General features: G+C 37.0%; 1 protein-coding gene and 1 pseudogene across 7 annotated transcripts in view; one reads left to right on the top strand and one right to left on the bottom strand.

The window, feature by feature from the left end:
- Positions 1-19,612, top strand: part of WDR45B (WD repeat domain 45B) — a 105,337-nt gene that overhangs the window by 74,736 nt on the left and 10,989 nt on the right. The gene's annotated exons all lie outside the window — the stretch shown is intronic.
- On the bottom strand, positions 11,439-17,154 carry LOC138152634 (pleckstrin homology domain-containing family A member 1 pseudogene; annotated as a pseudogene).

Here is a 19,612-nt window from a genome sequence, read left to right on the forward strand (position 1 = left end):
TCTGAGGGCCACTTTGAATTGCACAGGACTTTTGAGAGCTGCCACCCAGAGCTGCCAAGCACTGAGGAGACATGGCTGTTATGCTGGTACTTTGTCTGTCTGTTTTGATGTTGTTTTGCCAGATTCATCCACTGGTGAAAGACAGTCCTGTTGTTGCAGAGGTTCTTGAACCTAGCTGTTGGTTCAGAGCTCTTGAGACTATTCTGCAGACAGAGAGTGAATTCTGTCCACTGGTGAAGGACAGTGCTGTTGTTGCAGAGGTCCTGGAACCTTGCTCTTGGTTCAGAGCTCCTGAGACTTCTGCTGACAGAGAGTGAATTGTGCCCACTGGTGAAGAGGTCCCGAAACCTTGCTGTTGGTTCAGAAGCCCTGAAGAAGGATTTTCTTGTTGTATGTTTACAGAAATCCTGGAAGAGGGTTTTGCTAATGTTTTCAGGGGTCCTAGGACTGTTCTGCAGACAGAGAATGAATTAATGAAGACACTGGCAACGTATCTTGTGGCCTTGCTAAGCTTTGTCTCCCCAGGAACAAAGATTGCTGAGAACTTGCCTCTGGTCAAGATGAAGAAAAGACCTCTCTTTGGGTATTAAATGCTGTGCTTAAGCTTGTTGTAACTCTGGGGTAGATTCAATTGTGATCCAAGGGTGGGGAACTTTTGACTTTTTTGTGCTCTGTGATTGAACAAATGAATGTACTTTACTTATGATTGGAAACTAATCTCCATTTGAGAAGAGGGGCTTTGTGCTTGATTAAATGAATGTACAGCCTAGGAGTGGAGTAGTACTTAGAAGAGGGTCTTTGGGATTGACTAAATGAATGATAATGTCCAGGGGTGGAGTAGTACTTGGAGATTATTAAATTATACTTGGTGAATGCTGTATTTTGAATGATGCTATATTTTGATTTTCTCTGTTCTTAATTTTTCGCTGAATAAAATGGAGAGCACCTATGCTGGTATTTTGAACCTTGGGAAGTTGTCTTTGCTTGGCATTACAAATGTATTCATATCATTCCTATGAGAGGCTTGACAGAGAGGCCCCCAAGTATTCTGTGCATTGTTTAGTTATTGTAAAAGGAATTTCTCTTTCTGTCTCTTCCTGTGGGGTTTTGTTAGTTAAACTGACCTAAGTTGAGTAGGTTATACAGCCCTTATTTGTCAGAGGTAGAATATGAGCCTAGGTCTTTGTGACAAAGAGGCCATGTCTCTATTCACTGTCGTGTACTGCCTCTCATCAAAATCATTCTATCAAAAAATATTAAGCCCTTACTATATGCCAGGAACTGTATTAAGCATTTGAGGGTATAAAGAAAATAGTAACAATCTGCCCTCTATCCCTTACATCCTAGTGAGGGAGACAACATAACTGGAGATACATACACACACACACATACATACATACATACATGTGGCAGATGATTTCAGAGGGGAAGGCACTAACATCTGGAGAGATCAGGAGAGGACTCCTTTAGAAGAGAGCATTTTAGCTGAATCTTGATGGAAGCCAGAAAAACTAAGAAGTAGAAGTAAAGAGCGAGATCATTCCTGGCATGGCCAGTATAAAGGCACATAGGCAAGTCAATAAGTATTTATAAAATGTTTGCTTTTTGCAAGGTGCTGTGCTAATACAAAGAAAGGCAAAAATAGACCCAGCTCTCAAGGAGTTCAGAGTTTAATTGGAGAGATAACATGTACCTAATTATATATAGAAAAGATATAAATATAAAACATTTCTGTATTCAGTACATAATTATGTAATATGTAATTATGAATAACATTTTACTACTGCTATGGATAAGTAAATTTCTTTTTGTAAATTGTTGAATCACTGCCAGATATCTCATTTTGTTATAGTATTAAGCTTAAATTGACTCAGCCAGAATTGGATAACTGATAGACTGGGTGACAGTCAGGCATCAAAAGGCTCTTAGTAGTTTGGAGCACTGGACTGAACCTAGAGAGATGATATTCAGCAGGAATAAATGTAAAATTCTTGCACTCAGATACCAAAAAAAAAAAAATCAACTTCACAAATATGAGATGTTGTAGGCATAAAAAGATGGCAGTTCTGAAAAAGTTCAGGGGATTTTACTGGACTGCAAGCTCAATGGGAATCAGTAATGTGAGATGGCAGCCAAAATAGTCCATGTGATCTTTATGTTAAGAAGGCCATAGCTGGGGCGGCTAAGTGGTGCAGTGACTAGAGTATTGACCCTGGAGTCAGGAGGACCTGAGTTCAAATGTGGCCTCAAGCACTTATTACTTACTAGCCATGTGACCTTGGGCAAGTCACTTAACCACAACTGCCCTGCCTTCCTCCATCCAAAAAAAAAAAAAGGCCATAGCTTCCAGGAATAGACATTTGATGCTGTACTCCACCCTCATCATTGATAACTTTATTACCTTGATAACTCAGTTCAGTTGGGGACTCTGAAGTTTAAGAATGACATTGATAAGCTGGAGAATGTCCAGAGGAAGGCATCCAGAATGGTGAGAAGGGCCTTGAATCTGTACCATATGAGGATTGTTTGGAGGAACTGGGTATGTTTAGCCTAGAGAAAAGATGTCTTGGGATGTCATGACTGCTGTCTTAAAATATTTGAAAGTATTTAATTTTGAAGTTGCAATGAGACCAGTTTAGGGCTGGTAATAGGAAAAATATTCTAACATTTAGAGCTGAAGTGATATGAGTTGCTTTGAGAGATGATGTTTCCTCTCTTTGGAAGTCTTTAATCCAAGATTTAATGTCCACTTTTAAAGTATTAATTCTAATGAATTGGACTAGATGACCAGTGAGTTTATTTCTTTCTCTTTAATTCAATTCTTTGCTTCTGTGCTGTGTGTAAAATCAAAAGCTTTCAATAAAATTTATTTTAAAAAAATTAGTACATTGGCTCCAGTTATGTAGTTCTTCCCCTGTTCTCAACAGTCTTTGAAATATTACTAACAGTGGCTCAGTAGTGTATCTGTTGGTCATTTCAGTGCTTTACAATATGGTTCATATGGGTCAGGTGTCCTGAATCCTTCCAGAGTATATAAATACTCTCTTATTATTATTTTATTTCAGGTATCACCTCCCCATCAGCCTATTTTGTTCTGTTCTTTTCCCAGGTATAGGTTCTTCTCATTTTTGTAGAAAATAAAAGCCAGATAACAAATAAATAGCTTTACTTTCTCCCTTGTCAGTTATATCATCCCATCTACCCCATGCAACGGTTTGGTATTATCTTTGATGTGCCACTTTACCACAATAACCTCTTATTATCTTTAGCTTTCCTTGCCAGTCTTAGTCAGCTTTTTATGAGCTTTGGCAGTCCTTATAGTATTTCTTATGATATTATTCCATAGTTTTATATCTATTGTTAACTCCTGTTGCATGCATTTCTATACTTAATTTTTTAAAATCCAGGTTTTTGTTGAGTTCATTTTACATTTATATTAGTTTCTTTAGACCATTCCTATTTTTTCTTTCTTAATGAAATTGACTGCCTTCAGAATTTGATCTTGAGGATTTCCTAGTTCTCATCAGCTGAATTCTCCTGTAAAATTATAGAATCTTGCATATTCTTTTTTATCTTTGAAATCTGCTTTCCTAATATTTGAACTATGACCGAATTTCCTCTATTCTGTCACAAAACCCAAGAGGAACTTCCTCATAAGATTCTTATCATATCCATCCCAACTACAAACTCTTCCCTGTAGATCCAGCATGAATTACCTACCCTTTCTTAGTTATTTCACCTTTTGACAATGAAATTTTCATTAAGAGGAGTCAAGAAGTTTTTGTTTTGTTTTTGGCAGGGAGAATGGTCTAGCATTGTCTTTATAGTCAAAGTCTATCAATGATATTCCATTCTTATGTACTAGACTTGTGATTTGTTTCCCCAAACTCCTCATCTATTTCTTTTTTCTGAATAGGTGGTCTACAGCTATTAACTAAATCTTAGGATAACTAAATCAATTGTGTTTCTCACTCCACTGATCTTTTTTCTTTATGTGCATACATGCATGCACACACATCCACATATATATTTCTATATATAAAAATATACACACACACATATACACATAATCTCCACACACCCATACACATATATAGTAAAACATTGTGAACAACCAACAATAAAATGGGCATTGACATATAAGGGATTGGACATGATAGAGTAAATTTATATTATGTAGTGATTGCTTATTAATTCATCAAAGCTGTCTTGCCTGTCTGTGATTTCTTTTGGCCTTTTTTCTGTTCTTCCTTCCATTGATCTTCACCCAGAACACATGTTCTTATGATGGTTCCTGGATTTCCTCACACTTAAAAAAACAAAATGCTTTTTTTTTTAGAGGGGGAAAGGCAAGGCAATTGGGGTTAAGTGACTTGCCCAAGGTCACATGGCTAGTTTTGTGTTAAGTGTCTGAGGCCAGATTTGAACTTAATTCCTCCTGACTCCAGGACCAGTGCCCCTGCACTGCACCACCTAGCTGCCCCAACAAAATGCCTTTTTAAGAAGTTTGAGGGGTGGCCAGGTAGCACAGCGAGTAAGAGGACCGGCTCCAGTGTCGGGATGACCTGGGGATCGAATCCTGGGCTCAGACACTTAGCACCCACCCAGAAACACCTGGCCGTGTAACCTTGAGCAAGTTACTTAACCCCAATTGCTTAGGGGTGGCCAGGTGGTTCAGCAAGTAAGAGCACTGGCTCCAGTGTCGGGATGGATCTGGGGATCAAATCTGGGCTCCTTAGCACCACACCCAGAAATAACTGGCCATGTAACGTTGAGCAAGTTACTTAACCCCGATTGCTTAAAAAAAAAAAAAAGAAGTTTGAAAGTTAAAAACAACAAACACGAGCATGTTAATATTAAAAAATGACTTTCAAGCCAGACAACCAACAAAATTGAGGATTAGACATTTTCTCTGATCCTCCTGACTTATCAAACCTATCCAAATTAAGAATTTTGTCCAAGGAGTGGCAAGGTGGCACAGTGAGTAAAGCACCGGCCCCGGAGTCAGGAGGACCCGAGTTCAGTTCTGGCCTCAGACATTTAACACCCACACAAAATAACTAGCCATGTAACCTTGGGCAAGTTACTTAACTCCAATTGCCCTCTAAAAGGCAAAACAAAAAAAAAAGAGAGAGAGAGAGAGAGAGAATTGTGTCCAAGAGGTGAACCAATTCTAATGCCATGGGTAGAATACCAAGAACTTTAATGAGATAAATCTTATGACTTAATGTCAAAGAAGGTTAATACCTAATCCCTAACACACTTCACACTTTCCTCCTACACCAAAACCCGTACTTTGTTAGGGCTACATAACAGGAACCATGGCCTTGTCCCCTGGGATCTGCACAGAGATTTCTTCATTGCTATTGTGGCCTCTGCCAGAACACCCACTTGCCCTTTACCATTCTGTGGGATCAAACCATGTTTTCCCGATAATAAGACACTGTCTTATTAATTTTTTGGACAGAAAAACACCAGAGGGCTTATTTTCAGGGGAGGGCTTATTTTAATGAACATTGACAGCAATTTTAATAAACAGGTAAATGTGAACAAAAAAATGTACCTTTATTCAATAATGAATTCAATAAAGAACAGGATGACGCGCTCACTGCTGCAGCTCTGATTGGATGCAGCTTGGAGCGCGGCGTGCGTTTCACCCGGGGGGGACGGTGCATACAGAGGGTACCGTGCATACAGAGGGTACCGTAATGTAGCGTGTAGCGCAGGGGATCACCTTCACTACAGTAGCAATCTCAATAGGGCTTATTTTCGGGGGAGGGCTTATTTTAGAGGAATCTTACACAATAAGGGGAGGGCTTATTTTTGGGATAGGTCTTATTATTGGGGAAACATGGTAACAGAATTAAGCTCTTCTTTACCCTACTCCCAACTGTGTGGAGGAGGTGGCGATATAGAAATGCAGAGGCTTGATCTGCCTATGATGGAAGCCTACTGAGCAGTGCTCAGCCCCAGAATTAAAGTAACCAGGGCAGGGCACTAGCACGTGTATGTGGCTTCACCAGGGCTCATTCAATTAATAAACACTTATTCATTCCCTACTATATGTCAGGCACTGTGCTAAGCACTGAAGATGCAAAAAGAGACAAAGGACATTCTGTTCCTTCAAGGAACTTATAATCTAATCAGAGAGATGACAGCCAAGACATATATAGAGTAAATAGGAAATAATTAGTAGAGAGAAGGCACTAGAATTAAAAGGAGTTGGGAAAGACTTTCTGTAGAAGATGGGCTTTTAGTTGGGACTTAAAGGAATCCAGCGAAGCCTGACAGATATGAGAAGGGAGAACATTACAGGGATAGAAGACAGCCAGACAAATGTCCATAGCCAAGAGATGGAATGTCTTATTTGTGGAAAATCCAAGAAACCAGTTTCAGAGGATGAAAGCGTATAATATGGGGGCAGCAAGGTGGCACAGTGAGTAAGAGCGCTGGCCCCAGAGTTGGAAGGGCCTGGGATTGGTTCTGGCCTCAGATATTTAACACCCACACAAAAAAACTGGCCGTGTGATCTTGGGCAAGTTTTTAACCCCAATTGCTTTAAAAAAAAAAAAAAGTATGATGTGGGGAGTAAGGTGTAAGAAAACTTGAAAGAGTGTGAGTGTGTGTTGGGGAGGGAGTTAATTTGAATGTTAAGTTGAATGTTAAAATTGAACACCCAGTTGAGGATTTTGTATTTGATCCTGGGTGTGATACATGGGGGCGGGGAGGGGGGAGAGAGAGAGAAAGAGAGAGAGAGAGAGAGAGAGAGAGTATGTGTGTGTGTGTGTGTGTGACATAATTGTACCCACACTTTAGAAAAAAATCTCTGTAGTGAATGAATTGAGAATGGAATGCAATAGGGAGACACTTAGAGAAGACTATTGTAATAGTCCAAGTGTAAGATTATAAGGGCCTGTATTAGTGTAGAGTGGTGGGGGTATCAGGAGACAAGGGGGCATATTTGAAAGATATTGCAAAGGTGAAATTGATATGCCTTGACAACAGATTGGCTGTGGGGGGTTAGAGACAGTGAGGAGTCAAATATAACACCTAGGTTGTGAGCCTGAGGGACTAGGACGATGGTATTATCCTCTATGATATTAGGAGAGGTAGGAGGTGGGGAGGGTTAGCGGGGGAAAGAATAGGTTCAGCTTTTGATATGTTGAGTTTAAAGTATCTACTGGACTTCCAGTTCAAGAAATCTGAACGGCAATTTGAAGATAAGAAATTGGAGGTTATCACAGAGATTGGGGCAGGAACAATAGATTTGAGAATCATCAGCACAAAGATGATAATTAAATCTATGGAAACTGATGAGATCACCAAGTGAAGTAATATAGAAGGAGAAGAGAAGAGGATCCAGGACAGAACCCTGTGGAATACCTATGGTTAGAGGGCATGATCTGGAGGAGGATTGAGCAAAGGAAACTGAGAAGGAATGTCAGAAAGGTAGGAGGAAAACCAGGTTTACTTACAGGTAAATCAGTATTTTTTTTTTGTGGTGCTAAAATGTAGAATGGGAGGGCATGAAAAAGGGGGATAAGGAGGGAAATATCTGATGTACCATTATCAAGTTAGCGATGAAAAATGAAGGAAACTTTAACTTGCTTAGGATAGAAAAACCAGAAAAGAAAACGGGAAATCTCAATTCAGTAAAAAATACTCCCATGAAGGGAGAGTTAATCTATAGTGGGAGAGGAGGACTTTACAGTGGGATAATTTTTTGAGATTTTGTGCTTAGAAAGAACACCCATTCTACTTCAGAAGAATTAGAAGTTCAAGGGGCAAATGAAATCCAAAAGGTTGGGAGGGCAAATCTCCAAAGGGGAGATTTCATGGCAGATGGGAAAAAATGATCGTGAGGAAGAAAGGCAGAGACATGTACATTCAGAGATACAAGAAAATTTTTTTGCCACATTGGCAGTACTTATGTCCTTCTTGTTGGAATTGGACTTCTAAGAGTAAGGCACAACAGAAGAAAGGAACAAAATCTATAATTTAATAACCTATATATTTATTATAAGAGTGAACTCAAAATAGGTACCTTAGACATTTTATTTCTGTCAGTATATGGAGACTAAAGAAAGAATAAAAGGTATGAAGACCCTGAATAAAAGAAAAAAAGTCTAGAATAGACAAGATCAGTGAAGAGATAAAAGACAAATACTTTTTAGAAAAATGTAGAAAATTGTAAAAGAGCAAAAGAAGTTTAAGGGGAAGAAACCCTGGGAGATTTTAGTTAATTAATTAAGATGGAAAAAGAATTCAATATCTAGATAAAAGGAAGAAAAAAGAAAAATAAGTAAAACGTTGATAAGTAAAACTTGAAACTGAGGTTAGTAGTGACAAATGGGGGATGGGAGTTATGGGGAACTTGAAGGTTTAGGGAAGAGAGATAGGGTTGCCTGAAAGTAAATTAAGCAAAAAGATCTGAGGGGAAAAGTACTATATTTACAGAGAAAGAAAAGTAATAATAAGAAAAAATTCAGATTCCAAAAAAAGCCTCAATATTATAGGCAAATGGAGGAAAATATAAGCCTAACTCAAAACTTGAGAGGTGAATGAATTTAAACTATTCAAGAAAATGAAAGAAATGAACTAAGTGGATAAGAAAACAAAATGCCACCTAAAAGGCAAAAACAGAATAAAGGAAAATAAAGAAATAAAAACAGAAAAAATAAAATTTCTACTGAGGTGGGAACAAAATTTATTATGTATCAGGTGAATCCAAAAAAGCAGCAATTATAGTCATGGTATAAACAAGAACACTGAAAGCTGAAATGTATGCTAAAAGAAACATAGACAATAAACCAATATCAGTATTAAATTTTAAATTCACTAACATGTCTGAGGCTGGATCATTGTGCCACCTAGCCACCCCAATTTCATGCATTCTTTTTTTTTTTTAAAGCATTTGGGGTTAAGTAAATTTCCCAAGGTTACACGGCTAGTTATTTTGTGTATGTGTTAAGTATCTGAGGCCAGAACTGATCCTGGGTCCTCCTGACTCTGGGGCGGGCGCTCTTACTCACTGCGCCACCTAGCCGCCCCCAATTTCATGCATTCTTGAGAAAAGAAGAGATGGTATCTAAAAAAATAAAATTTAGGGGTGAGAGAGGAATGTACTGGGAGAAAGAGAAATGGAGAGGTAGAATGGGGTAAATTATCCCATGTGAAAGAGACAAGCAGAAACTTTTACTTTGGAGGGGAAAGGGGGGGGATAAGAGTGAGTGAGTGAGTCTTATACTCTTGTCAGATTTGACTCAAAGATGGAATAGCATACACACTTAATTGGGTATAGAAATCTATCTTACTCTGCAGCAAAGTAGAGGGTAAAGGGATAAGAGTGGGTGATAGAAGGGAGGGCATATTGGGGGGGGTGATCAGAAGCAAAGCATTTGAGAAAAGTCAGGGTGAAAGGAGAAATATTTTGCATGGCTTTACACATTATAACTTGTATTGAATTGCTTGCCTTCTCAGTGGGGGGGGTGTGGGGAGGGAGAAAATGAGAGAATTTGGAACTCAAAGTTTTAAAAATGAATGTTAAAATTGTTTTTACATGAATTGGGAAAAATAAAATACTAAATTTGAAAAAACAAATATCGCAAATCAAATTTTGGAGGGCAGAGCCAACAAAAAGTTAAGTGAGATCTTTTTTTAGCCACATGAAAACTTGAGAGGTAGGCAGGAAAAATCTGTAACCTTGGTATAGGGCTTTGATGGAATTCTGTCCAAAGCCCACAAATGTAGTAGCTTTAGTGGCTATAGAAGCAGCAGCAGGTTTGGGAGCTTTCAGCTCAGATAGTACAGGAATTGGATAACTGGTTAGAAAGAGATGGCAGGGGGACCCTTTGCTGGCACTGGGTATAACTGTCACTGATTGGCAATTCTGTTGCTATTCTTTGTCACAGTTCCAGGGCAAAGAGGAGCACTGGGGGTCAGTCATAGGGAAGCAGCAGCTATAGTTACAGTACCAAAGCAGAGAGGAGCTCTACTGCATGTAGCTAAAGGGCACAAGGAGTCCTTCCTTGGTAAAGACTAGACTACAGACCGGGAGAACAGCTACCATACCTCTACCATACCTACCATACGTCACATCACCCTGGAAGCACCAAAAAGTTGCAGACCCTCAGATCTACCTCTGAAAACAGTAGCATGAAAAAGCCTGAAGCTTGTAGCAGTACAAGAAATAGGCTGGAAAAATGAACAAAAACAACAATAAAAAAGAATTTGACGATAAAAAGCTACTACTGTGGGCGGGAAAACCAAGACAAGACTCAGAAGAAAACAACAATGTGAAAACAGCTACTCCTCCCCCCAAAAACAGCTTCAAATAAAAATGCTAATTGTACTAAACCCAATGAAGAATTTTTTTTAAAGAATTAAAGAGAGAAGAGTGACAGAGGAAAAATTGAGAAAAGAAATGAAAGTAATTCAAGAAAATTATAAAAAGATAATTAACAGCTTGGTAAAAGAGATACAAAAATAGTGAAGAGGATAATACTGTTAAAAACAGAATTGACTTAGATGCATATATATCTACGTATGTATATATTATCAAAAGATAAACATGAACAAGTAGTTGTTTTCCATAGGAGAATTGCAATGTACTAAAATAATATATGAAAAAATTCTACAAATCACTCATTAATGATAAACACAAAGCAAAACATATCCAGGCTTTTACCTAATATTGCCAGCAAAGTGGCAACAAGGACAAAAGATGAAAATAGTCATTGTTTTAGGTATTGTTGAATTATGGGCACCCCATAATTATCATTGGTAGAACTGTGAATCAGTAGGTCAGTTTTGGAAATAAAGTGCCTAAAATGCCCATAATCTTTGACTCAGATATTCAGTTACTATGCTTGGGAGTATCCCCAAGGAGAGGTCATTGATAAGAAGAAAGTCTCCATATACAACTAAAATATTTGTAATAGCATTTTTTTCCCTAGTAGCTGAGAATTGGAAATACCACAAACACTTATCAGTTGTACTGTGGCTGAAGAAATTGTGGTACTTGAATGTAATGTAATATGACTATGTTATATTTTGTCAACAGATTTTTCTGAATCTGTTGTTACATCTTGACATTTTTATTGTCTTGTTATAAATTTAGTCTACTGTGGTTATTTATATTGAATCAGTCACTCATTCCTTGTATAAATCCAACCAAGTCATTATGTGTAACATTTTGAATATGTTGTTATACCCTCTTTTATTAAATATTTTATGGAATTTTTGTATCAATGTTCCCTAGAGATATTGGTTTATAGTTTTATTCTTTTCTTTTTCTCTCACTGATTTGAGTACCAGGATTTTATTTCTCAAAAAAGTTTGGGTGGATGTCTTCATTTTCTATTTTTGTAAGAGAAAAAATATTAATTTTGGAGTTAATTATTTGAATGTTTGACGTGGACCTGTTTTACTTCCTCCCCATTTTGGGAATTCATTTATGACTTGTTCCATTTTGTTTTCTTAGATAAATTTTGTTGGCATATAATTGGGCAGAGTAGTTTCTGGCAGTTCCTTTATTCATTTAATGTGAGTTATTTTGCAATTTTTATTTTGATGATTTTTTTCATTAACCATTAAAAACTAATTTAAAGTCTATTAAATATTATTTTTGTTTCAGTGTAATCAGAAAATTATGTATTCATTATCTCTTCTTTTCTATGTTATTTAGTGAAGTTTTTATGCTCCCTTGTACGGATAATCAGTTTTTGTATAGGTGCCATTTACAGCTGAAAATTATGTAAATTGTTTTCTCTTCCCATTCAGTAATCACCAGAGAACTATTATAACTAATTTTTCTAAAGTTCTAGTTAGGTCCTTAATTTCTTTCTTGTATATGTTTTAGTTCAATTTTTCTAAATATGAAAGGGGCACACAAAGGTTTTCTGCTTCTAGAATTTTACTATTTCTTCTAATTTAATTAAGTTTTCATGTAATAATCACTAGAGTCCTCTCAAATAACTTTTTCTAAAATTCAAATCAGATCTTTTTTTTGTTTACTTATTTACTTTTAGTTTACAACATTCAGTTTCATAATCCCTTGAGTTCCAAATTTTCTCCCCCTCCCCCTACCCCCCATCCCTACCCCATGGTGGCATGCAATCCGATATAGGTTCTGTGAATACCTTCACACTATACATTAGTCAGATCGTAAAGAAGAATTATAACAAATGGATTGAACAACGAAAAAGAAGGAAGAAAACAAAAAAGAGAGAGAACAAGTAGTTTGTTTCAGTCTGCATTCAGAGTCTGTAGTTCTTTGGGTATGGATAGCCCTCTCCACCATGAATCCTTTGCAGTTGTCTTATAACCTTGCATTGGTGAGAGGAGTTCAGTCTATCAAAGTTAGTCATCACAGCTATTATGTGTCTGTAATTGTGTACAAAGTTTTCCTGGTTCTGCTGTCCTCACTCAGCATCAGTTTATATAAGTCTCTCCAGGTTTAAATAACAACCTCAGAGTTGTTTTGATTTGTATTTCTCTGCTCATTTGTGATTTAAAACATTTTTAATATGTTTATAGATATCTTTAATTTCTTCCTCTGAAAACTGCCTGTCCATATCCTTTGACCATTTATTGATTGGGGAATGACTTGTGTTCTTATAAATTTACTCAGTTCTCTGAATACTTTAGAAATGAGGCCTTTGTCAGAAACACTGGTTGTAAAAATTCTTTCCCAGTTTTCTCCTTCCCTCCTAATCTTGGTTATATTGGCTTTATTTGTACAAAATCTTTTCAGTTTAATGAAATCAAAGTTGTCCATTTTGAATTTTGCAGTGCTCTCTATCTCTTGTTTGGTTATGAATTCTTCCCTTCTCCATAAATCTGACAGGTAAACTATTCCTTGCTGTCCCAGATTGCTTACAGTACCAGCCTTTATGTCTAGATTACGCATCCATTTAGACTTTATTTTGGTGTAGTGTGTAATATATAGGTCTCTGTCCAGTTTCTATTTTTTACTTTTTGTCAGATAGCGAGTTCTTATAAAACGGTAGATTACTATAGTCATTGGCTACTTACTATGTCTCGTGTACCTAGTCTATTCCACTGATCCACTACTCTGTTTCTCAGCCAGTACCAAGTAGTTTTGATGACTGCTGCTTTATAATACAGTTTAAAATTTCAAGTCCTTTTTTGTTGTGTATCTTTTTGTTAAATTTGTCTAGGTCTAAAAGGAGCACTTCAAGATCTCCAGTGATTATTATTTGTCTATTTCTTCCTGTAGTTTGATAAACTTTTTATTTAAATATTCATATATGAAGCCACTTTAAGTGTGTGCGTATATATAAATGTATTATATTGATATTATTTCATTATGATACCTCCAGTAATAATTATTTCTTTGCTTATCTTCTTTAACTCTGCTTAATTTTATTGTTTTCTGAAACCATAATGACTACTTTTGCTTTTTTTGGATTAATCTGAGGCATAATAATTCTTCTCAAGCCCCTCATTTTAATGCTTTGTAGCTCTTTATCTTTCAAGTAGGTTTCTTGTAAACAACATGTTGATTTCCACCACCCTTTACAGTGTGTGTGTGTGTGTGTGTGTGTGTGGTGTGTGACACAGAGTTTACTCTGTTCACATTCATGGTTATAATTGTTAGATACCTTTTTAAATTTTTATTTATTTATATTGTTTTTATCTTCATGCTATTATAATTTTTAAAATTGATTTAATGTTTTAAATTTGGTATATGTGAAATTCTCAGATATTCTAAGTGGTCTGTTTATAGAAATGTTCAGTTACTCAGTCAAGGATGTAAAATGTTTTTATTTCATAGCAAGTACCTAATTGTGTTTATTGAATACTGAAATTCATTCTTAGTATTTTAAGAGATTGGTTCTAGTTTGTCCATTTCCCAGATTAATTGGTTATTATAAAGGTTAGAGGCAGTAGATATTCATATAAATTTTTTTGAAATTCATTTTATCCTGTTTATCTTTTGCCCATGTAAAAAGAAATTAAATATTTAACAAGTTGAATCATTTTCTCTCATGCTTCCATTATCACTGACTAGAAGGCTTGCACTGTCCAGATCCACTGAGTCACTGTCCCTTTCCTGAAGTTCATTTTGATTTTGATATTTAGCACAGATTTACCACCTTTGGATGGTGGTTGTCTTGAAATGAGTGTGTGAACCTTTAAGTTCTCTGATTTGGCCTTGGTGTAAAGTTCTCACTTCTCCATAGTAAAACTTGAGAGCAGAGTTGTGGAGAGAGAGCAAAAGGTTGTGGAATATAAGGTCAGTGCTGTTGCATTGGTAGCATGGAAAGCATAGTTGTATTCTGAACTATGATGGGAATGCTCAGACTTTGCTGAGCATTTTCTAGGTCCCTTCTGGGGTACTGTGGTACTAGAAATCGCTATAATCTGACTATACATCTTCTCTTCACTGGCAGCCTGCATGTGGAAGGTTCTAGACATTGTTACAATTTCAATTTTCATTATGACCTACTCTTTATATTCCTATACTTTATGAACCTCCTTAAGTGGTATTATCTGGAGACGTTCCTTTTCCAGTTTAGATTTGAGGTAGCTGATTATATTTAAAATTAAATGTATCTTTTCTTTCAGTTCTTGATTACTGATTATTGTTTGATACAGTAACCAGCTTTGATAACTGCATTGTCTGGACATGGCTTGAGAGTACAGTGAGGAATATGGCTTTGTTATTGTTTCACATTATTTCTATCAGCAGCTTTACATTCATTTTCTTTCCAAGTTGGAATAATAGGCACAACACTGACACTTTTCTGTCCTGTAAAAGACTTGCTTTATTACAAGTGGATTTTCATCTTGGAAACTTAAGCTATCAGAATCAGACTATGGATCTGATTTCTTTGGTAGTTATTTTAATAGACTTGTTCAGAACACTTACCCTTTCTTCTGGTTTATAGTGATCCATTAGCTTATAGGAAAAATTTCCTCATCCCTGCATTCATAACAAAACAGAATTCTACCTTTGGCCTTACCTTAGTTGTATTACTAACCTTTGAAATCTTGGTGAGTGTAATAGTTCCAAAAAGTGGGGGGTACACAAGGAAGGTTCTGTAAGTGACCCATGTACCACATCAGGTTATTTTCTCTTGTTATATCTGCAGAAATTTCCCATTGTTCTGATTTTCCTTAGTGTCTAGAAAGCCACAGATGCAATTCTGATGATTCACATGAAGCATTTATGAACTTGAACATTACACAGCGCCCCAGGCCAGCTCCCCAAAATGAGGGCAAGAAGGACAGTGTCCTGCTGCCTTGGCTCCAGCCTGTCATAGCTGTCAGCTTGGCTGGGCTTGGCTGAATTCCTTCACTGACTGGCTCTGTCTCTGTCTCTGTCTTGTGGGTTTTCTCTCTCTCTCTCCCCCTCCCTCCCTTCCAGCCCCACCATCCTTTTCTCTTTTCAGTTAGTATTTTATGTTTTCCATTTACATGTAAAGACAACTATACATTCATTTTAAAACATTTTTGAGTTCCAAATTTTCTTACTTCCTAAGACAATAAAGCAGTTTGACATATTTTATATATGTGCAATCATGTAAAACATATTTCCATGTTAGTCTTGTTGTGAAAGAAGAAACAGACCAAAAGAAAAAAAAACATAAAAAATGAAGTGAAAATAGTATGCTTGGCTGGTCTGAATTCAGAGTCCATCAATTCTTTCTCTAGATGTGGATAGTGTTTCCTTCATGGATCTTTTGGAATTGTCTTGTATTGCTAAGTTATATTGCTAAGTCTCATCACTTTTCCAGGTTGTTGGGTTGGGACTTAAAACCTCAGAATGATTGCCAGTTAACTTTCCCTTTCCTCACTTGTCTTTCATCTCATTTACACTAGAATGTAATGGTCTCTGAACACAATTTATCAGATGTTCACTAGTATTTTCTACCCAGATGAGATTACCATAGAGCACACAGTTGTTTTAGAGTAAAGTTCAACTATTTAGATATCAAGATACTAGGACCTTATTCTCTTCTTCCTTTTCCCTTTGGTACTCTCAGCAGCCCCTATGGGTTCAATAAAATCAGTACAAATGAGTCTCTATTCTATATATCCAGCCTTATTCTCTTTCCTGACCTCTTGTCTTTTATTACACACTATTTGATGGATACTTCTACTTAGGCATCTCAAATTCAAGAAGTCAAAACAATTTTTTATTTCCCTCAAAACCCATTCTTTCTCTAAGTTTCACTGTTACTGTTCTGTAACCTTCCAGTTGCCTAAGTTCATCACCTCAGAATACTATCATTGTCGTGTTATTCTTCTTCCTATTATTCACTTGCCAAGTCATGTGGATTATACCTCCACAACACTCCTTTCATCGATCTTTTACTCCCTGCACACACAGCATAGGTCAAATGTTAGACCAGCAACAACCAAATTTAGATGTTGTTCCTCTTACCCTTCCATACTATTCCCAAACACATTGAGGTCATTTAGATACACAGTCAGTCCTCAGCATTTGTGCATTTAACTTTTACAACTTCAAGCATTCTAGTGATTTTATTAGTAACCCCATTTTGACTTGTTTTGGCAACTGTGCACATCTGTGGTTATGTGCAGTAGAGAAAAAATTAGAGGCATAGCAAACACAAGTGTATATCTACCAAAAAAGGAATTGTTTGTAAAAGTGTTTGTGAATCCAGTCAGAAAGTACTAAAGCAACCTCCCAAATGCAGTATAAGGAATTGAAAAAGTGAAAAAGTGACTAAGTTTGTGGGTAAATAAGATGGTGGTCACTCTCATCTGTGCAGCTCACCTCCCCTGCTACTGGTGCCCTCTAAGCATCTTACTCACTGTGAGACTTGTGCTTTTTATCAGGGAACAGTTCAGCCATGGAGCTGAAAGGAAGACAGCTTTGTTGCTGTTATTCAATCATTTGAATTGTATCTGATTCTTTGTTGACCCCATTTGGAGTTTTCTTGATAAATGTACTGGAGTGGTTTGTCATTTCCTTCTCCAGCTTATTTTACATATGGGGAAACTGAGGCAAACATGGTTAAATGACTTGCCTAGAATCACTCAGCTAATAAGTGTCTAATGCCAGATTTGAACTCATAACTCCATATCCATTTGAACTTCCTAACTCCATATCCAGCATTGTATCCACTGTGCCACCTAGCTGCCCCCATTAGAGATGGCAGCTTGTCCCTTTCCCTTGTTTTACCTGGGAGTTCTTCTGACATCACTGCCCCGCCCCTCACTGTCCTGTCCAATGGTGCCTTTCCTCTGCATTTTATGTAGGATATACTTTCTGTATACATCTTATGGTTACTGTGTTAGGAAAGGTGCATATTATCAGAATTAATGTTTTATCATAAAGAATTACATACAGAAAAGTGTATTTTCAGCAATCTCCAGTGAAAGACTATGATTTTTGGTGGTCACAGGAACTTAATTCCTAATTACCTCTAGGTACACTGTATTAACATTCACATTTTTTACTTCCCCACCATTTTCTAGAAATGTTGCCTGCATGAAAGTTGAGGATTGATTGTAATTTATCATTTTATCACTCTTTGTAATTTATCACTTTTTTTATCCATAAGCTATTGAAAACTGACTAGTGTCCTGAGAAGGTCCCAAAGTTACCAGCTCAGTGGATTCAGTTGTCCCCCAAGGCCTGTTGCTGTCTTGCTGGGGTGCAGGGTGCTCTGGTGCAATCTGTACTGTACTGTGCCCCACTCACACCTCAGTGAGACAGACCTTTCCTGCCAATCTTCTAAGTTGTCTTGCACTGGAAAATTGTTTCTGCTCCTTCAGAATTTGTTTTGAGGTGTTATTGTAAAGTTATTTGAAGGGGAATTTGGGAGACCTTGGAGGGGAGGAGTCCCCACCTTTGCTCAGCCTCTTGCCTCTGCCTTCCCCAGATGAGTTTTAATGTCAGTAATGCTTTTGTTTCTCTCTACAGAGTTGATGATACATTAGAACTTTTGACAAATGTCCACATCCCAAGCCTAGCAGTTACCATAGTTTATTGTTAGCAACTCTGCTGAGAGCCTCTGTCTTTTATTATTGTTCAGTCATTTTTCAGTTGTGTCCAGTTCTTTGTGACCCCATCTGAGGTTTTCTTGACAAAGACACTGGAGAAAAAAAAAAGATACTGGAGCAGTTTGCTATTTCCTCATTTTGCAGATGAGGAAACTGAGGCAAACAGAGTTAAGTGATTTGTGTAGGGTCACACAACTAGTAAAGTGTCTGAAACCATATTTAGAATTCTGGAAGATGAGTCTTCCTGACTTCAGTTTCTATCCACGGTGCCACCTAGCTGCCTGAGAGCCTGTTGAGCATGACTGAAAGGTTTGAGGCTCAAAGAAGATGGGCTGGCCTGGGTGCTACCGCCGAATGTGTAAGGACTGAGGAGTGAGTAATGTCTAGTATTCCCTCTAGTTTTTATGGTTGTTTTTCATCCTATTGCCTATTTAAAAAATAAATTTTAGTCAGCTGTTTAAGGCTCTCTGTAGTCTGATTCCACTTTACTTTCTTCTTTCTTTGTTTAATTTTATCCCCCTTTATTTAATCATTCTAGTCTACCTTTCTAATTCTACCTTTTCTCCAACATAGTCTTGCCTTTTCTCACTTTAATTTGCATAAGCCATCTTCCTTTGTATCTGGGACATAGCACTTTGACATTTCTTCCTGTTGAAGTATTTCTCTTAGGAAAAAAAATACTTGAACAGGTCCTTTGTCACTTCTTTGAAGACTTGGTTTTTGCTCTTCCCTGAAACATTTCCACTCTTACTCCAAGCTAAAAGTAATACTTTCCTCCTTAATTTTTTTTAATAATACTTTTGGTCTTTCCTTTGCATTTAGCAGTATGTTTTGTGCCATTCCTTCTTTGTGTGTTTGTCCTTCCCAACATTAAGTTGTGAGTTTTTTGAGGGCAAGGTCTCTGCCTTATCATTCTTTATATCTCTAGTGAATAACACATTGAAAGGGCTTTAATAAGTGTTAAGTGAGATGAAACTGAACTTTTAAAGACAGTTGTAGATGTGAGACCAATAATGGTTATAGACAGCATGATCTCATGGACAGAGATTTGACCAGGCCTTGGAGTCAAGAAGGAAGAGGTACAAGTTTTACCTCTGATACAATCATTTATTCACCCAGTGTTCTGTGCAGCTCTTTTAAGAACATAATTTGCTACGATGATCTAAGGCAATTACAGAGGACTCATGGAAAATGCTGTCCACATCCAGAGAAAGAACCAGTGGACCCTGAATGCAGATCAAAGCATACTATTTTCACTTTATTTTTTCATGTTTTTTTTTCTTTTGGTCTCTTTCTTCTAATATGGAAATATGTATCCATAATTACATATATATAACCTCTATCAAATTGTTTACTGTTATAGAAAGAGGGGAGGTAGTGAAAAGAATTTGGAATTCAGTTTAAAATATTAATGTTAAAAATTGTCTTTATATATAATTGGAAAAAATAAAATACTACTTAAAAAACTAATTTGCAAAGCAGGTATAGATCAATTTTGGTAGAGCAGGGATTCCTCATTGGGAGTTACTTACACTAAGATCTAGCCCTCTAAAATGGCAGTGTGTGTGTGTGTGTGTGTGTGTGTGTGTGTGTGTGTGTGTGTGTGTGT

Source organism: Petaurus breviceps, unplaced genomic scaffold (genome assembly GCF_028583685.1).
Source record: "Petaurus breviceps papuanus isolate PSGF00001 unplaced genomic scaffold, PetGlider_PUasm1.0 90925, whole genome shotgun sequence".
Taxonomy (NCBI): Eukaryota; Metazoa; Chordata; class Mammalia; order Diprotodontia; family Petauridae; genus Petaurus; species Petaurus breviceps.